At 44.2% G+C, this 20,833-nt stretch overlaps 1 long non-coding RNA gene across 1 annotated transcript; it reads left to right on the top strand.

Moving 5' to 3' along the window:
• The first annotated feature begins 19,195 nt into the window (after positions 1-19,195).
• Positions 19,196-20,417, top strand: LOC133793658 (uncharacterized). The gene is made up of 3 exons (XR_009874915.1): positions 19,196-19,253; positions 19,869-19,936; positions 20,394-20,417. It is a non-coding gene; the product is annotated as an uncharacterized LOC133793658 (long non-coding RNA).
• The last annotated feature ends 416 nt before the right edge of the window (positions 20,418-20,833 follow it).

The following is a 20,833-nucleotide window of genomic DNA, read 5'->3' as shown; positions in this document are numbered from 1 at the left end:
CCTTCTTCTGAGGAGAGAAAAGAGGGCATCTCTCCCAGTTCGCTTGAGGAGTCCGCGATCTGGGAATGAAGCCAACGACGAGGCCTCGAGCTCGGACTCAGATGAAGGTAAAACCCTTCCTACTTCGAGAATGTGGTCCCCCACTTTGCTAAAACACAGGCCCAATAGGTTAGTCTCATGCCCACAGGATAGATACCACTTCTACATATGGAGTTGGGTAGACGACTGTGTCCATAGGTTTAATAGTGGGCTCGGGAAATACGACACTATGTACACCACGGACGAGGTGTGGAATGGGATAGCTGTGCAGTATGGGACCAATGATTATAGGGACCTCTCGAGGTTATAACCAACTTATAGGGAAGGCACTCCCCCCGCCTCTTCTGAAGACGGGGGAATTTCATGGTCCCCAAGCTCGAGCTCGGGGGAAAGTTCCAGTTAGGTTTTTCTACCATCACTCTATACGTCTGTGATACTAAAGTAACTTGTACCTCTTTTACTGACTCACTGTGTTGACTTGTGCAGGCGAGATGGACTCCGACCTTGACACCCTTATTGACAATGCGGGTGCCAAGAGGAGCAAACGCCCCAGGGCAGGGTCACTGAAAACCAGCCAGCCGGGGAAAAGCTCCAAGAGATCTAAGAAAACGCCTCCTCCTGCCCCGCTGGCTTCGAGCTCTGCTGCTGCGTCGACTGGCCAGATCAGCGCCCCCACGACGATGCCATCCTCGCAGGCCGTCGTCTCTGCGGTGGCACCGGCCTCGCTGGCTGGTACCCCTGTAGTGGTTGAGTCCCAACCTCCTGTGGTGGGTCAAACGTCTTTTGCTCAGCTCGCCAAGAGACCTTCTGCTTCTCGAGCTCAGAAGCTAACCATCTCCACCCATATGGACTCATATGTGGTGGATAACGCTGCCGGACCTCATGGATCTACGCTGATTTCGGATGTCATGTCCCGGATCGGCCAGAGCTACGGCAGTTTCGAAGCTCCCCAGTGGCAGTGCCTAACTGGCACCCGAGACCGCACTGTTCTCTACGAGAAGAGTATCGAGCACACCGCTGCAGTAAGTATTTTTCCATATTTCTTTCGCTTATATCCATGCTGTCTTGAGGCTAATGGTGGTTTCTTCCTTTTTTCAGGCTCTTGCCTTCACGACCCAGCTCAACTACGAGCTTAATAACGAGATCCATTCGAGCAGGACTCATGCCCAAGAGGCGAAGGACCTCCACCTTAGAGCGAACGATGATCTGAAGGCGGCGAATGCTAAGCTCGAGGCAGTGGTTAAGGAGCGTGAGGATATGGCCAAGGAGCTCGGAAAGCTGAAAACTGAACTCGAGGAGCAAAAGAAAGATAACACCCAGCTTCAGGAGACCAATAAGAAGCTCGAGGAGGACAAGACCGCCACCTTCGACCTCATAGAGGATGTCAAAGCTCGCCTTACTGCCGAGTACAAAGAAAAGAAGGAAAAGGCGGTCGACTCAGCCATGTACCGGATGTGGGCTTATAATGAAGAGCTGGACACCAGCTTCTTGGGTCCCCACGAGGCGCCGCTTCTCGAGCGATGGAACGCTCGACTCGAGAAGGAAGAGGCCGAACAGCTCGAGAAGGAAAAGGCTGAGCAGCTCGAGAGAGAAAATGCTGCTCAGGGCACCGTTTCGGTGGAAGCTCAGGAGGATAGTCATGCTATTCATCTTGATGGGTCCAGTGTTACTGATGCTGAGAAGGCCAAGGAGACTCCTCTTCCTTGAATCTGGCCTCGGGGAGATCAGTTATCGGGGCTGCGTCCCCTTATTTCTGTAATTATTTTAATTTATGCCCAAGGGGCTGATACAATTTCCTTTACTATTCTTTTATATGCTTTACATTTCTTGGCTCGAAATATTTTGCATATTCTATATTGATGAACTAGTTAGGTTTATTTATTCATACAAACATAGTTTGGACTTAGGCTCGAAATTTGATGCACTTATGCATAGTTTATTCGAATTATCCGCTTCCGACCTCGTTATTTATCAAGGTCGGATATTACTTTAACCATGAACTGAAGAGTACTTATATGGTATGTAATATGAATGATTTGGTTATCTTTTTAGTCACTTTTCCTCATCCTCAGTATTTTGGCTCCGAGGTTATGAGTTCGAAACTATTTTTCTTTAAGATATTCCAGCCTCGATCTCGACATATTTCGCAATAGGTTTAGGCTCCCATTTATCATCGATCGATAATTTGGCTGGTTTGTTCCAAACCTGTTGTGTTTGCACATCTGGTTAACTCCAAATATTTTAGGTTCTTGATGGTCGGTTATATCTGAACTATCTAAGCTCGCGTATTTGGTCTTATCCAAATACTTTGTTTTTGATAATTCGGTTATGTCCGAACTATCTAAGATCGCGTACTTGGTTACATCCAAATACTTTATGTTTATTTTTTATTTTTTAAGCTGGTGGTATGTATACCAATGATGCCCCCTTAATATCCTATGAGTGTGACCATAGGTTATTAAATTAAGAGAGATTGCAAAAATAAAAATATATTACATGTGAAACAAAGCAGACCATCGTGGGATATTATTTGGTGAAATTCAGAAACAAACAAACAAACTAGTACAGATAGAAATTCATGGTTACAGGCAACACTTCCTACACTATTGATAATATGGTCTAAGGTGTTCGCCATTCCATGCTCGTGGTATCAGGCTCCCATCTAATCTCGCAAGTTTGTATACGCCAGGTCGGATGACTGATTCTATCTGGTATGGTCCTTCCCAGTTTGGCCCGAGCACTCCAGCTGCTGGATCTCGGGTTGCTAAGAATACGCGTCTCAATATCAGATCTCCCACTCCGAACTTTCGATCTCGAACCCTTGTATAGAAATATCTTGTGGTTCGTTGCTGGTAAGCAGCATTTCTCAGCTGAGCCTCTTCCCTTTTTTCTTCGATCAAGTCTAGGGTTTCTTCGAGCCGAGTGTGATTTGATTCCTGATCGTAAATTTGAGTTTGAATCGTTGGGATTTCGACCTCGATGGGCAACATTGCCTCGCATCCGTACGCTAGAGAGAACGGGGTATGTCCCGTTGATGTCCGAGCTGTAGTTCTATATCCCCAAAGGACTTGAGGTAATTCCTCGGGCCATCGTCCCTTTGCCTCCTCCAACTTTTTCTTTAGAGAACTCTTGAGGGTTTTGTTAACGGCTTCGACCTAACCATTCGCTTGAGGGTGAGCCACTGATGAAAAACTCTTTATTATACCGTTCTTGTCACAAAAGTTGGTGAACAAGTCGCAATAGAACTGGGTTCCGTTATCAGATACAATCTTTCTTGGTACTCCATATCGGCATACGATGTTCTTTACCACGAAATCAAGGATCTTTTTCGAAGTTATGGTCGCCAATGGTTCAGCCTCTGTCCATTTTGTGAAGTAATCAACGGCGACCACATCATATTTTACTCCGCCTTTGCCAGTTGGGAGTGAGCCTATGAGGTCGATGCCCCATACCGCGAAAGGCCATGGGGATGTCAACATGGTCAGTTCGGAAGATGGAGCTCGGGGTATCGTGGCGAATCTCTGGCATTTGTCGCACTTTTTCACGTACTCGAAAGAGTCCGTTTTAATGGTTGGCCAGAAATATCCTTGGCGTATAATCTTCTTGGACAGGCTATGCCCCCCGATATGGTCTCCGCAGAACCCTTCATGAATTTCTTCAATGATCTTCTTAGCTTCGGGAGGAGTTACACATCTAAGCAGCGGCATGGAGTACCCTCTTCTGTATAACTTTCCATCCAGAATGGTGTAACGAGGAAGTTGATACATCAACCTTCGAGCTTGATTTCGATCTCTTGGAAGGATTCCATTTTCGAGATAATCAACTATTGGACTCATCCAGGTTGGTTCTGTTTCAACCATACACACATCTTCCTCGTCTGGCTCAGTAATGCTGGGTGCTGATAGGTGTTCTACGGGTATAACATTCAGCTCTTCATTTTCGGCGGAAGTGGCGAGCCGAGCTAAGGCATCTGCATTTGAGTTTTGTTCTCGGGGAACCTGTTCGATTGCATAAAACTCGAAATACTCTAATGCGGATTTTGCCTTCGCCAGATAAGCTGCCATTCTTGTGCCATGAGCCTGGTACTCCCCCAAGATTTGATTAACCACGAGCTGGGAGTCGCTGTAGCAATGTATAGCTTTGGCCTTGAGCTCTTTTGCTATTCGTAGTCCCGCAAGTAGAGCCTCGTATTCAGCTTCATTATTAGATGCTTTAAAACCAAATCTTAAAGCAGAGTGAAATTTGCTCCCTGCAAGAGTGATCAGAATAACTCCTGTCCCCGCTCCATTTTCATTTGACGAGCCGTCGACGTAAAGTTTCCACAGCTCGTGGGCCGTGGTTATTTCCTCGTCGTCGGCTATACCAGTGCACTCCACTATGAAGTCTGCCAAGGCTTGTGCCTTAATGGTCGTTCTTGGATGGTAAGTGATCTCGAACTGTCCGAGCTCAACAACCCATTTAAGGAGCCGACCTGAAGCCTCTGGTTTAGACAGGACTTGCCTAAGTGGTTGATCTGTCAGTACATGGATGGGATGTGCTTGAAAGTAGGGGCGGAGCTTGCGAGATGAGTGGATTAGGCTGAGGGCAAGCTTCTCCATCAATGGATATCTTGACTCTGCCCCCAGTAATCTTTTGCTGATGTAATAGACGGGTTTCTGCAATTTCTCTTCTTCTCGAACGAGCACCGCGCTTATCGCGTGTTTGGTAGTTGAGAGGTATAGGAACAATACTTCTCCCGTCTCAGGCTTCGATAGGATGGGCGGTTCAGCTAAGTGCTTTTTGAGCTCCTGAAAGGCCAGCTCGCACTCCTCTGTCCATTCAAACTTCTTACTTCCTTTCAATAAGTTGAAGAATGGAAGGCCACGATCCGTTGACTTCGAGATGAATCTGCTTAGGGCGGCCATCCTGCCAGTCAAGCTTTGAACATCTTTATGCTTCCGAGGTGAAGGCATATCAATCAGGGCCTTTATTTTGTCGGGATTAGCCTCGATCCCTCGAGAGTTGACAATAAAGCCCAGAAATTTTCCCGAAGATACCCCAAAAGTGCACTTCTGAGGATTTAGCTTCATGTTGTATTTCCTGAGTACGCCAAAGCACTCTTCGAGATCATCAACATGGTTCTTGTTAAGTTGAGACTTTACAAGCATGTCATCAACATAAACTTCCATGTTGTTCCCTATTTGCTCTGAAAACATCATGTTTACGAGCCGTTGGTACGTGGCTCCAGCATTCTTGAGTCTGAATGGCATGACATTGTAGTAGTAGAGCCCTTTATCTGTGATGAAGCTCGTATGCTCTTGGTCGGGGGCATGCATGGGAATCTGGTTATATCCAGAATAGGCATCCATGAACGACATCAGGCCATGCCCCGCCGTGGCATCCACGAGCTGGTCAATTCTTGGCAGCGGAAAACAGTCTTTTGGGCAGGCCTTGTTGAGGTCTGAGTAGTCAATGCAGGTTCTCCACGTCCCATTGGGCTTCGGGACCAACACTGGATTGGCTACCCAGCCAGGGTAAAAAGCGTCCCTAATGAAATTGTTTGCTTTCAGCCTGTCAACTTCCTCCTTTAGTGCTTTCTTTCTGTCTTCGTCCAGCTGTCTTCGCTTTTGTTGCTTCGGGGGAAAGCTTTTGTCTATATTCAATGCGTGGCTCGCTACATTCGGGCTTATCCCCACCATGTCTGAGTGTGACCATGCGAAGACATCCTGGTTTTTCTTCAGAAAGCAAATTAATTGCTATTTTGCCTCGTCTTGGAGGTGTTTTCCGACCTTCACCTTCTTCGAGGGATCAGCTTCCTCGAGCTGAACTTCTTCGAGCTCCTCCAAAGGTTGGAGGTCAACTTTCTCCTCAATCCTTGGATCGATTTCCTCGTCAATTTCTAAAACCGTTCCATCTTTATTTTGTATGATAACGAGTGCCTGAGCGCTCGTTTGTTTCTTTCCCCTCAAAGAAATGCTATAGCACTCCCTTCTTGCCAATTGATCTCCTTTTAAAGTCCCGACCCCGCTTGGGGTTGGGAACTTAAGGGCCAGGTGCCTCACAGATGACATTGCCCCCAGCCCGACCAGGGCGGGTCTCCCGAGCAGTACATTGTAGGCAGATGGTAAATCTACCACCACGAACTCCATTAGCTTGGTCACCGAGACTGGATAGTCTCCCAAGGTCACAGGGAGTTCAATGGATCCCATACAAGCAATCCCTTCTCCTGAAAAGCCGTACAAAGTAGTTGCACATGCCTTCAGGTCGCGAAGGGAGAGTCCCATTTTCTCGAGGGTCGCCTTATAAAGAATGTTGACCGAGCTCCCATTATCTATGAGAACTCGGTGGACTCTCTTGTTGGCAAGCTGAAGAGTAATAACCAGTGGGTCATGATGAGGGAACTGAACATGAGATGCGTCCTCCTCAGTGAAGGTTATCGGTTGCGTTTCAACCCTTTGGCTTTTTGGTGCCCTAGGTTCGGGTTCATAAGGAGACCCGTCCCCTGTCTTCAACTCGTTAACGTATCGCTTTTGAGAATTTCTGCCCCCTCCCGCGAGATGAGGCCCTCCCGAGATGGTTATTACATCCTCTCCATCAATCGGCGGGGGCCTGTCTTCTTCCCGAGATCGGGAGTTATTATTTTGTGCCGTCGAAGGCGCGGCTACTCTCTGACTCGCAGTAGTCTGTCCAGTACTCTGGTTTTTGACGTACTGCCGGAAATAACCTCTCGAGATCAACCCCTCGATCTCGTCCTTCAGCTGTCGACATTCATCAGTGGTGTGTCCGGTGTCTCTATGGAACCGGCAATACTTACTGGAATCCCTTTTGGACTTTTGATTTCTCATTGGGTCCGGACGCCTGAAGGGGACCTGGTTTTCATTAGCCAGGTATATGTTTTCCCGAGACTCATTGAGTTCGGTGTGTACTTTATATACGGAGAAATACCTTTCTCCTTTCTTTTTCTTTCCTCCTTCAGCCTCGGGGTTATTTCCCTCGCTCTTTTTCCTCTTGGAGGGATTCTCCGAGGCAGGCTGTGGAGCTGCTTGGTCAGCCGAGGTTGAGGCGGAGTTAATGTTTATCGTTGTAGTTTCGGTCTGCGAGGTCGCCTTCAGCGTTGACCTCGCCTCCTCTACATTGACAAATCTCTGCGCCCGTCTGTTAAATTCGGTTATTGACCTCATCGGTTTCCCTTGCATGTCATCCCAAAGGGCACTTCCGGGTAAAACACCAGCTCGAATAGCCATTAGGTGCCCACTGTCATCCACATCTCGAGCTCGGGCGACCTCTAGATTAAATCTTGTCAGATAGCTTTTCAGTGTTTCGCCCTGCTGTTGTCGGACGTTAGTCAAAGTGGATGCCTCTGGTCTGACTCCCATCATAGCTCGGAACTGCTTCTTGAAGTCTCTAGACAACTGATCCCATGAAGTTATCGAGTGCCTCTTGTACTTCTCGAACCAACTCTTAGCAGGTCCGGCCAATGATGTTGGAAACAACATACACCTGAGCTCGTAACCCACGTTACTAGCTCTCATAATTGTGTTGAATGTACTTAGGTGACTGCATGGGTCGGTTTTTCCTTCAAATGCTGGGACGTGAGGAATTCGGAACCCTTGAGGAAACTGAGTGTTAGAAATATTGGGAGCAAACGGCTCGAGCTCCTCATCAGAGTCCTCGTATCGACCATTCCCTCGTTCATTCTTTAAAAGCCTAAAGGCTTTTTCGAGCTGATCAATCCTTTCTTGGACTGGGTCCTTAGGTGGTGTCTGGAATTGACAGTCATTGATCATGATCCCAGGCTCGCGTCTCCGTGAGGGATCTCTACGCCCATTTAGGTGATTCCTTAGGTCCGGATTTGTCTGATCTCCCTTCCCCCTGCTCTGATTTAGATGATTTCGCAGGTCAGAACGATTCTTGCGACTTCCAGTATTTTTACGACCTCGGTCGCGTTTACTGACGAACCTGGTCTCTCTGGACTCGTCACTGGTGAAACTCATTGATCGGTCATTTTGCGATGGGTTCTTCCCATGTCGCCTCGTTTCCGTAGTGCGAGACCGGGACGTCTGACTTTTCTTAGATTGTGCGCCTCTCCGCTCCTGGAAAGTCTCCCTGTGTCCTTGTCTATCCCCCGTACGCCCTTGATCCTGATCCCGAACAGGTTGAGCGTTTCTGCGAGGAGGTGAAGGATATCTTATGGGAGACGGAGGGAACCGTATAGGTGACGGTGGCTGCCTCCCTTGCCTCGGCCTAGAGGGTCCAGAATTTGCCCGAGATGGGTCAGTCGCGTTCGGTGCGCTACCAGGAACCTGAGTCCGAGCCTCGGTAGGAGCTCGGTTATTCTCAGTTCCTGCAGGCACTTCCACAGGTGGATTAGGCGGGACCCGAGCTTGGGTACTCCTCTGGGGCCTAGGAGGAGCAGATGGCTCTGCTGGTGCCGGAGGTTGAGTCGGCCTCCTCGTGGCAGCATCTTTTCGTGGTCGTCCACGGGGCCTCCGGGGAGGAACATGCACGTCCCTTGGAGGAGGGACTTGGTTTTCGTGCGGAGGCGGGGGCTGAGCCACCTGCGCCTCTGCGGCCATCCTAGTCAACTCCTCATTCCGTTTGTTGGCTTCTGCCAACAGCTGTTTCAACTGCCGGTTTTCCAGTTCTACAATAGGAACGTAACGCTCAGGATTGTAGTACATATCCTCATCCCTCGGTGGAGGCGGTGGTCCCCGGGAATCGGAGGACCCACTTCTCTCCTCAGACTCCGGGTTCTCCATTGGTTGTTTTCCAGGACGCCTTGGGTAGCTTTCATCAGGGGTGTTCTGATTGTTTGTAGCCATGAATCCCTCAGGGATGAATGCTTAAGGCTCTCAATGAAAGCACCAAACTGTTGACGCCGTTTTTCGTCAACAGATAAAAGAAGAGCACAAAAACAATGAATGACAATGGCCAAACGAAACAAACAAATCAAACACACGGTTTTTTACGTGGTTCAGCAGTTAAATCTGCCTAGTCCACGAGTCTCTGTTATTAATCTTAAGATTATCTCTGAAAAATTCTTTAGCATGAATTCTCCAGAGTTTTCTCTTAAGGATCAGAATTTTTTTTTTCACAATGGTGCATGGCTTCTCTATTTATAGAGAAGGACGCAGAATACTATCCCACATATTTTGGGTAGTTACTCTTTTGTGAATAAAATAAGTGGCTTTAAATGCCTATAATCAGATATAAAAGGAAATGTCCCTGAAGACCAGGAAACGCATAACTGACCAAATAATATCCCACGATTCTTGGGGATTTACATTAATAAATGAGGATTACATCTCATATTTATAACACTTGTAAATATTCAAGGTGATTATCGCGTATCTCTAAGGCTTTAGCATCTCAAGTCTCACGTCATTGTTTGAGCTAATGGCATCTCCCGAGATCACGTGTCTTTCGAGATCGTACGTACATCTAGCACGGGACCCCCGATCCGAAGTCGTCCCCGAAGATGAGTGTGTTCTCTTAGCTACCTTTCGAGATCGAGATCGTTTCGAGCTCATATATTCGAGGTCATATATCGTACTTTGCAGGCTCGATATACAATCCTGGAGCATACTTCAATCCTTACGAGACCATTTGTTGCGAATCCAACTTTCGAGGTCATATTTACCATGGCTCGAAATCTGGGTGTAACAGTAGGCCACCATCTTGAGGCCTCGTGCTTGATATTCCCCCAGGACTTGATTCACTACCAGCTATGAATCACTATAAATATCCAGCACCTTTATGTTCATATCTGTTGCCAATCTTAACCCAGCAAGGAGTGCTTCATATTCAGCTTCATTGTTGGACGCAGTGAAATCGAACCTAATAGTGCAGTGAAATCGATGCCCCTCTGGCATTTTCAATATCACTCCTGCTCCTGCGTGAGACTCATTGGACGATCCGTCCGTAAATAATTTCCACGAAGGAGCCTTGACTTGTGGCTCAGGCGCACTAGGCATTTCACACCGTTCGTCATCTGGGAGCTCAATGAATTCAGCTATAAGATCAACCAAGATTTGTCATTTTACTGCTGCTCGCGGCGAATATTTAATGTCGAACTGCCCAAGTTCGACTGCCCATTTTAATAAGCGTCCAGCTGCCTTTGGCTTTTGCAGAACTTGTCGAAGGGGCTGGTCAGTTAAAACTGTAATGGGATGGGCTTGGAAGTAAGGACGTAGCTTCCTTGAGGCCAAAATTAAACAATAGGCTAACCTCTCGATGGGAGGATATCTCAACTTTGCTCTGATTAGCCTCTTGCTTATATAGTAAACCTCCTTTTGTACGTCTTCTTCTTCTCGTACTAGTACTGCACTAGCAGCAACTTCAGCGATCACCAGATAGATGAACAAGGTTTCTCCTTCGACAGGCTTCGACAAAACAGGAGGTTGTGCCATATGGGCCTTTAGGGCTTGGAAAGCCCGCTCGCAATCTCCTGTCCATTCGAATTTCTTGTTGCCTCTAAGTAGATTAAAGAAAGGGATGCATTTGTCCGTCGACTTGGAAATGAATCTACTTAGAGCGACAATTCTTCCAGTTAAGCTTTGCACATCCTTGATCATTTCTGATGATTTCATGTCGATCAGGGCTTTTATCTTGTCGGGGTTGGCCTCGATTCCTCTTGAATTAACAATGAACCCCAAGAATTTTCCTGATCCGACTCCGAAGGAACATTTAAGAGAATTCAGTTTCATTTGGTACTTGTTCAGTACATCGAAACATTCTTGTAAATCCTTCACGTGTCCTTCTGTTTTCTTTGAATTTACTAGCATGTCGTCCACGTAAACCTCCATGTTTACTCCGATCAGCTCTTTAAACATGTGGTTGACCAGTCACTGGTAAGTCGCACCAGCGTTTTTCAGTCCGAAGAGCATCACTTTATAACAGTATAACCCTGTATCGGTCCGAAAGCTGGTGTGATCCTCGTCAGGGGGATGCATACTAATCTGATTGTACCCTGAGTATGCATCCATGAAGGAGAGGATCTCATGCCCTGCAGTTGCATCGACCAGCTGGTCGATCCTTGGGAGTGGGAAGCAATCCTTTGGGAAAGCTTTATTAAGGTCTATAAAATCCACACAGGTTCGCCATTTTCCGTTAGGCTTGGGAACTAGTACTGGATTAAAGACCCACGATGGATAAAATTCCACTCGGATGAATCCATTCTCCTTTAGTCTTTCGACTTCTTCTTTTAAGGCTTTCGATCTATCCTTATCGAGCAACCTTCTCTTTTGTTGCACAGGTGGAAAACTTTTGTCTATGTTCAGGACATGGCTGATAACTGCAGGATCTATCCCAGCCATGTCTTTGGTTGACTAGGCGAAAACTTCCTGGTTCTATCGCAAAAGTTCCACCAGTGCATGCTTCGTGATTGCTTCTAAATTTTTTCCAACCTTTACAACTCTGGTCGGGTCTTTCTCGTCAAGTTGGACCTCTTCCAGGTCCTCGACGGGTCCAACATATTCCTCAAAATCCCCAAAGCGAGGATCTAAATCTCTATCCTCACTTTGGGCAACACCTTATTTGGTGACTCCATCACCTGATTGGGCTTGTGTATCGATTGCCATTTGCCACCTTTCTGCGGAAGTGCTCTTCGATGTTCCCTTCTTTGCCTTCGTGACTGAGGCGTTGTAGCACTCCCAGGCTTCTCTCTGATTTCCCAACATGCGTCCTACCCTTGCATCTGTTGGGAATTTCATGGCCAAGTGCCATATTGAGGTGACGGCCCGAAGATCAACCAGTATGGGCCTTCCAATGACAGCATTGTTTGCTGAAGGACAATCGACTACTATAAAAGTAGCGAGTAATGTCCTGGTAGCAGGCGTTGTACCTGCTGTTACTGGAAGTTTGATTGACCTCGCTGGGGTGAATCCCTCACTAGAGAAGCTGTAAATTGTCTGGTTGCAGGGTTCCAAGTCCCTAACAGACAATTTCATGCGCTCCAGCGAAGATTTGTACAGAATGTTCACTGAACTTCCTGTATCAACTAGTACTCTTTTCACCATCATATTGGCGATTTGAACATCCACGACCAACGGATTGGCATGTGGGAATCAGACATGCTGGGAGTCGCTATCAGAGAAGGTTATCTCACCCTCATCCAACCGAGCCTTCTTCGACACTCTGTCCTCCACGGTCATCATCTCGATGTCCTGGTCGTGGCGTAGGGTCTGAGAGTATCATTCCCTCGCCTTTCCACTGCTTCCCGCGAGGTGCGGGCCTCCGCAGATGGTGAGTAAAGTGCCAGTTATGGGGTTCAGCTGCAAAGGTGGCGAACATTGGTGTGTGGGCGCATGCTCGTTGCCACCTGGAGCTTCTCGTTGGGAATTTCCCGAGGCCCGTACATATCTTCTCAAGTGTCCTTGGCTAATAAGGAACTCGATTTCATCATTTAGCTGGTTGCATTCATTTGTATCATGTCCGTAGTCGTTATGGTAACGACATAACTTGGTAGTGTCTCTCTTCGAAATATCCTTTCGAATGGGAGCAGGATTTTTGTAAGGCACAATAGAACTTGTGGCCTGATACACCTCTCCCCGAGATTCAATAAGGGTAGTGTAGTTAATGAACCGTGGTTCGTAACGATTACCCTTGGCTCGTTTATTGTCAGAGGTGGAAGGCTCATTGTGCGGCCGTTTCCCACCATTTTTGCCATTGCCATTGCCGTTGCCATTGGGCTTCGACCCATTGGTGGCTTTGGTGGGTTCGGCAGTCCCCTTATCCTTGCCTGGAAGCTTTCCATCACTGGCTATGGCATCTTCGAGCTTAATGTATCGATCAACTCAATCTAAAAATTCCTGGGTAGTTCTAACTCCATGCTTTCTGAGGCTGTTCCATAAAGGCGTACAACGCTTAACCCCTGCAGTTATGGCCATCATCTTGCCTTCGTCTCCTACTATTTTCGCTCCAGCTACTGCTCGCATGAAACGCTGGACGTAGTCTTTCAGTGGTTCTCCATCTTGCTGGCGTATTTCGACCAACAGGTTTGCCTCAGTTGGGTGCACACGACCCGCATAGAATTGTCCGTAGAATTCCTTCACGAATATTTCCCAGGAAACTATACTTGCAGGAGGGAATTAGAAAAACCACTCCTGTGCAGCGTTAGAAAGTGTTGCAGGGAAGATCCTGCACCGAGCGTCTTTGGACACTATCTGAATGTCCATTTGTATATCGAATTTGTTGACATGAGATACAGATCACCATACCTATCAAAGTTCGGGAGCGTAGGCATATTGAACTTGCTAGGAGTTTCTGCCGTAGCTATCCTTTGGACGAAAGGAGTACCCTTTCTCCTATCGTGGTCGATATAAGATGTTCTTCTCCAGACCAGCTGTTGCACTGCCTAGTTAAGGGCGTCTATCTGGGCTTGCATGGCGCTAGGAACAGCCGGGGCCTCTACTGTTGCTGGGGGAATGTACTCATCGTGCCGTTCTCTGCGATCGTTGAGTACATCCCTTAAGTCCTCGTCTCTGTTCCGCTGCTCGCTGGCTCCGAGCCGATCAAAGACGTTATTATGTCTGGGCTGCCCCCCAGCGTCGCGCCTGTCGGGTTAGTCATCCCTAGGTGGTGGGCTTCTGCCCCCTCCTCTTTCTTCATTCCTCCAACCGGTGTTACCTCTGCCCGAGTCGGCTTCATTATAATCGTGGCCATCTCTGAATCTCGATTGGCTACGATGGGATTGACTGTTCCCTCGGTGGCCTTCCTGGGCTGTTACTTCCCGAGTGTTGGAGGGTGGCCTACGCTGGTTGGTAGGTCCCCGTGCATTATCATGCTGTGGGGGGCCCCGGACCGTAGAGCCTATCTCTGAGTTCCTTCAGTTTCCAGAAGGACGTTTCCCACTGCTCGGTGGATTTGGTTCTTCACCCCTATGGCGTCTAGGACTGCGGGGCTGCTGCCCGGCCCTATTCTGCCTTGACCACGGGGGATTGCCGTGACCAGCCTGGGAAATAGGCTGTGCTTCAGGATCCCTCAGTGGGAGATCATCCTAAGGCATTGTAGGCTGCTCGGGCCTTTGTGGGTGTAGAGTCCAAGAACTTTACTTAGCTAATTGTTTAGTAGTATTATAGTATGTTTAGTGTTATCTTTGTTACTATGGATTTTTGGTTCAGACCGGGAATTATTTGGACACTCATAGTAGTACTTATAGATTTTCTAAGTTTAACCTATAGTTTAAGAATATTAAGTATAACCTAAGGTTTGATTATGTGACTGATATTAAGTATTATATTTATTATATTATAAGGTTTAGACATCAACCAATAGGATTTTAAGCACATGTTATGAATGGTAATTAAGGATTAAGTATTTTGGAGGATTAAATTAAATAAGGGTAAAGTTTGAATGTTATAGGGTCAGTCAGCAGCTTTGAATACGTTGAGGGCTTAGTCAAGGCTGTTTACTCCATTCAAACTTAGCTAAAAATGTGTAATTTCGTGTTTAATTATTCAGCATGTGCCGATATATCGCAGCTATAGGGGGCGATATATCACAGCACGTAAATACGGAAAACACGAAACGATGCACGGTCGCCTCGGGCATACTGGCCCAGGCGATATATCGCCTACAGGGGGCGATATATCGCCTCCTCCAGTATGTTTTCAAATGTTTTTGAATTCATTTCCTTTCAGCCATTCAAACTCCTTCAACAGTCCAGCATCTTTTGAACGAGTCTTCAGCCTCTGCTGAACGATTATTCAAATGATTTTCACCTAAAAAGCCATTATCTTTATTCAAGTAAAATCAAGATATTTTCATTCCCAAACTCTATAAATAGGACCTAGTACCCAGCCATTATTCACCATTTGCTCTAAGTTCAGAAGCTGCTAGTGTTAAGTGAGTGTGAGAGTGTAAACACCTGGTTTGGGGAAAAACTATAAGCTTAAACATCATAAGCTTATCAAACACTTTGGGAAGTGAGTTCTATAGTATTTCGGTGGAGGTTAGATTGATCTTGCAAATCATTGAGGTAACCAAAACTCTAGTTCCTTTCTGTATTATGTTTCCTTTCTCTTAGTCTTCTACTCAATTTCCTAACCTCATTTTTATTTTGGTTAGGGAATCCAAGTTCTTAAGCACTTAAGTTGTGGTAAGCATATTTTCTTTTAATGGTTTAGTCTTCCTATTCTCTTTCATTTCATCTCCTTTCTTTAGACTCACTCTTGTTCATTATGGTTTTAGGAGTGTTCCAAAAAGTCCCAACTCAGTCCATTTTATCCCGGTAACTTTGGTAAGGAAAATAGGCTAGAATCTATATGTTTATGTTTATGTTATCTTATGTGTTATGTTGTGATATGATATGATATGAGTATGTTATGAATATGTTGTGCATGTGTTTGTTGTAGGCTTGGGCTTATGCCCTATTTGACTAACAAGACCCCAAAAAGATTGTGGGCATATGCCTATTTAGCTGGTAGGACCCCACTAATCTCATGGGCATAAGCTTGTTTAGTCTATGGGACCCCAAGTAATAATGGCCATTATAATAAGTGTATTATGTGTTATGATATGTCTTTACGTTATTATGAAATTATGTTTATGTTTATGACTATGTGTTAGATTTTTCCTTGCTGGGCATTAGGCTCATTCCTTTCTGTTTATGTGCAGGAAATAAGCTTTAGAGGTGGAAAGATTCGTGACGCTTGGAGGATGTGTATCGATGATGAATGGAGTCAAGGGTCCGAGCGTTATTCGATTCGAGGATGTAGTCTCATTTTATATTCTTTTTATGGTTTTACATGTATTTTCCGCACTATTATGTAATGTCTTTTATTTTTAATCATGTTTTGTTTTTAAAGACAATGGGATCCCAAATCCTTCTTAGCATTCAGTTTATTTGTAAATAACTCTTATTTTGCAAGTTACTCAATAAATTATGGTATTTTCGTAAAAATGTAAGATTTATGTATAGTTTCGTTAATGGTCCAAATAGTCTAGATTAGTGGGTCATTACAGTGGGCTCAAGGGCTGGATAGGCGGGCTAGGATTAGGACCCCTTTAGGGCGGTCCATTTGTAGCCTGATCCGGCTGCGAAGCACGTATAACCTGACTCCTAGCTAACTGTAAAGCTGCTTCGAGGGCTGCCACGACCTCCCTCTGACGACGGTCCATCTCTGCCTGCCTCTCACTTAGCTCCTGGCGCTACCGTTCGATCTATTGTTGCTGCCACGCCATAATCTCAGTAGCGCTTTCTTGGCTGGCCCTCAGGTTGGCCAGTTCATCCTGCAATACTCCCAGGGTATACCTCAGCGTCTCGGAGTCCAATTCTTCCTCATCAAACTCCAGATGTGGCTCATTCTCTGCCACGTTGGGAGGAGGATTGAGATGGTGCAGCTCTGGCCGCCTGTCCAGTTTTCTTGGTAGTTTTTGCCATTGATATTTCAACAATACTATATCAAGCTCTCAATGAAAGCACCAGAATGTTGACCCTGATTTTGGTCAACTGACACGGAGTCAAATATGCTTGATGTGGACAAATATGTTGAAATGAATGTGATGACGAAAAGAATAAAGAACACGATAATTTATAGTGGTTTGGCCCCAAAATCTGGTAATGACCTACGCCCACTTGGATTATTATTGATGTATGATTCAAAGGGGTGATCAAAGAACTAGGGTTCAATGAGTTTCACTAACCTCTGAAGAAAAAATACAAATCTCGAATATGATAGCTTCAATACACTTGTAAAACTCTCTTTTAGATAATTAGAAAGCTAAAAATCCAAAAGTCCCTCCCTTGAGCTATTTTTCTCTATTTATAGGCTCAGGGAAGATTACAATAATTTGTTACAGATATTATTTCCTAAATAATCGGATACTCAGGAAATTATGGGAGACAATCTCAGGATTGACTAAGATCTTCATAAAATTCCCTTTAAATGTGTGGAGTGTACGACCAGACTGGTCGTAGGGAAACTCAACCGTTATGCATGCAACATCTCACTGGTCGATAGCTGATCAGGATTCTGCCAGGTGTCAGCCACGTGTTAGAAATCATTTGCCACGTCATCTGTGCCTATTCTTTGGATAATAGACATTAATCCTAACAGACTCACCCGAGCTGGGTATTAATCCATATTGTGACTAAATAGTTATCTTGCTCGAACGGATCGACTCCTACCGAATATCTCAAATGTATACCCACATAACAGCGTGGGCTCAAGCATATAGCACATACAATCACAGATATACCCTCAACGGGTTAAAATTACAAAAATGTCATTTTTTTATTACTAGAAACAGGGCAATAAGCACATTTAATACACTTAAACATGCCCAATCAGTCATATAGTAATAAAACTCATTCAATTCACATAATCATATAATCAACCAATTAAAATAACATAATTGTCCAATATTGCTCTTCTGGCCCCCTAATCAAGACACTAAGCCTTATTAGGAATTTTTGGACATTACAGTACCAATACAAGATTGTAGTCACAATAACGAATTTGTGAATTTTCTGTTATTTATATAATATCATTCTAATAATAATAATAATAAACAATCAATACATGCAAAAAATCATTTTTAATTATATATTTCATAAAACATTATTCAACACATATGCTTTAAAGGATACAATCCCAACATATCAATCAATTTCATACATATTCAATCATGAAAATAAGCTAACAACCTATGTCTCTAAGGCCAGTTGTTAGAAATACACAAGCAGAATCTTGGTTTATTTTCATGTAATTCACATATTATCAAACAAACATGCAAATTCCTAGAACATGCTCCTATGAAATTGATACAAATACAGAGTAAAGTATAGAAACTTACATTACGCAGTGGAATTGGAACAACTCATTCCTTCAATCTCTTTAACCCTTGATTCCTTTCTGTAGCAAAGTATTATTATCAAGAGATTGAACTAGATCAGCAACACAATCTTCCTCACCAAGCCTTTGATCAACCTAGAACTAGTGTGAGCTGATTTTCAACACATGAGATAAAGATCTAGAAGAGAAGAAGAAGAGAGTGGCTAGAAGAGTGTGATTCTAGAGTTTTCTATGACTGACTCTTATTGTCATCTGACTTTTGAAAACCCTCTCTATAACACTTTTTTTTATAGATACATCCATGGGCTTATTTTCTTATTTAAATTAATTAAAAAATAAAATATAAATAAAGCTCTATCATGGCTGGCCCACACCATATGAGTTGGGCTCATGATATGTGTCTTAAATTTAAGGCCCAATGGACTCAAATTCAAGACCCTTTTATTTATACATTTTGTAGTTAATTAATTAAATCATTATTCAAATTAAATATTTACAATTTGAAACTTAATTCAATATTATTTATTAATATTAACATCAATTTTTCATTATTAATAAATATGCCCAATTTGGGATGGTCATCTGATTCGATCCAACATTTTTACCCATAACCAATCAAATTCAATTAAAGGTTGGATATTGGAAATCATCATCCAATCCAATCCAATTTGCCCTCAAAATCTAATCCAACTGTAGTGTCTCAAATTTGCTAATAAGACTTAGGGCCTTGATTAGCGTGTCGGGAGGGAAATACTTGATTTAATTATGTTAATATGTGAATGTGATTAGAAATGCATGTTTAGGTGAATTAAATATGCATGTGGGCCCCATCTGGTTATTAGGGGCATATTTGTAATTTTAGCCTGTTGAGGGCATAAATGTAATATTTGTGTATACTGTGATTGATACCACGCGTGAGTGGTGATATATTTGTGATGCATGATCCGAGTCAGTCCTAGGGAGCGGTTTAGCTAAATAGTCACAACAAGGTCGAATACCAGGCTCGGGAGGAGCCTAGGGGTATTTTGGGAATGTAATATGTGTTTGGGAATTACCAGGTAACGGGTATTAATTTAGCAAATATGTCGGGATTAAACAGGGATTTATATGAATACTCGAGGATTTAGCAGGATGTGGCATATGACGAAATTGCCCTTGGTGGCACTTGAGGATTTAGATAGACTTAAGGGGTAATTTGGACTTTTGGCTAAGGGATATACATGGATTTTGGATGCTGAGACTTAGAAGAAAAACTAAAGGGAAAACAAAACAGAAAGGAATCTCAGCCTTGCTCTCTCTCTCTCGGCTCATTCTTTCTCTCATTGAAGCCTAGAGGTTTTGAAGAAAATTGTCCAAAGATTAAGGATTCAAGGCTAGAATTTGGGAGGCTAAAAGCTTGAAGACTCGGGGAATCAGCTCAAGGTTTGAGATATCACAAAGGTAAGAATTAATGGTGGTTTGTTTCTGTTAAATTCTTGCTAGAACCTTAAGTGCACATGGAAGGTAGATTTTAGTTTGGTTTTGAGTTTTGATGAGTATATGAATTGTTTCTGAGTTTTGTTATGGAGCCTAGGTTGTGTGGAAGGGAAGTCTAGGCTTAATTATGAGTTTAATTGGTGTTTGGGGTATGAAATTGGGGTTTAGGCTCGAGGAAAAACGCAGGAAAAAGGTTTATTTTCTAGGTTTGGGGGTTCAAGTCGCGGCCCTGTTCTTCAGGCGCCGTGGCTCGTGTGCACGAAGAGGCTGGAAGGCCTCTGTTTTTCCTAGGTGCGCCGCGGTGCAAGGTATAGCACGCTGCGGCCCGTGTCCCTCAACAGAGAGGCATTTTGCCTCTGACTTGAGCGTGCTGCAACCCTTAAGGGGCTGGGCTGCGGCTCAAATGCAAATAATGGCTGTTTAAGAGTTTTTAGCTCGGGAACTCAAATGTTAAGGCTCATGAAGGATTTTACTACCCGGTTTGGTAGAATCCAAGTTCCCCGAGGCTAGATTAATATTCTGAAGTTATTTATTGGTTTAGAACTTGATGGATGGTTATTATGAATGCGTTATGACTAGGTTTTCAACAAGGCTCGGGTTAGAGGATTGTGCTCAGGATCGCGGTGCTCTAATAGCTCGGGACACAGGTAAGGAAACTATTGTACCCGTAGAGCAGGGCGTAGCCCTATTGTTTGTATTGCAGGGCGCGACCCTAATGTTTATGTTGTTGGGGTTTTATTGTTATATTATTTTAAATAATATAATGTTAGATTAAATAATGTGACATAATGTGATTTGTCACACCTTGTAACATATTATTGAGAGTCACAAAATTGGACACATGTATGTGCCCAAATGTGACATATTTTGGAGTTACAAACTTGTAACTCCCAAATATCCAATAATGTGTAGATTTGATATTACACATTTTGATTTGAATTTCTTAAAGCCATATGTGAAATATGGCTGTTAGAGATGTGATTTTAACTCCCATCATGTGTATGGAAGTTACAAAATCAAGTGGGAATGAATTCGGAACGTTTTGGCAAATTTGGAAAATTGGTTGCTGAAAAAATGACTTGGGCCACAGCCTATGTTTTTCAGGCCGCGACCAAAGAGGCAAAAAACACACCGTGGGCCGCAACTTGTGTTTTTCAGGCCGCGGCCTGAGCGGCTGTAGAGTCCAAGAACTTTACTTAGCTAATTGTTTAGTAGTATTATAGTATGTTTAGTGTTATCTTTGTTACTATGGATTTTTGGTTCAGACCGGGAATTATTTGGACACTCATAGTAGTACTTATAGATTTTCTAAGTTTAACCTATAGTTTAAGAATATTAAGTATAACCTAAGGTTTGATTATATGACTGATAATTAAGGATTATATTTACTATATTATAAGGTTTAGACATCAACCAATAGGATTTTAAGCACATGTTATGAATGGTGATTAAGGATTAAAGATTTTTGAGGATTAAATATAATAAGGAGTAAAGTTTGAATGTTATAGGGTCAGTCAGCAGCTTTGAGTACGTTGAGGGCTTAG

The sequence above is a fragment of the Humulus lupulus genome, chromosome 8 (assembly GCF_963169125.1).
Source record: "Humulus lupulus chromosome 8, drHumLupu1.1, whole genome shotgun sequence".
Taxonomy (NCBI): Eukaryota; Viridiplantae; Streptophyta; class Magnoliopsida; order Rosales; family Cannabaceae; genus Humulus; species Humulus lupulus.
Note: the sequence above shows the minus strand (reverse complement) of the source record. Positions and strands in the feature narration are given on the sequence as shown.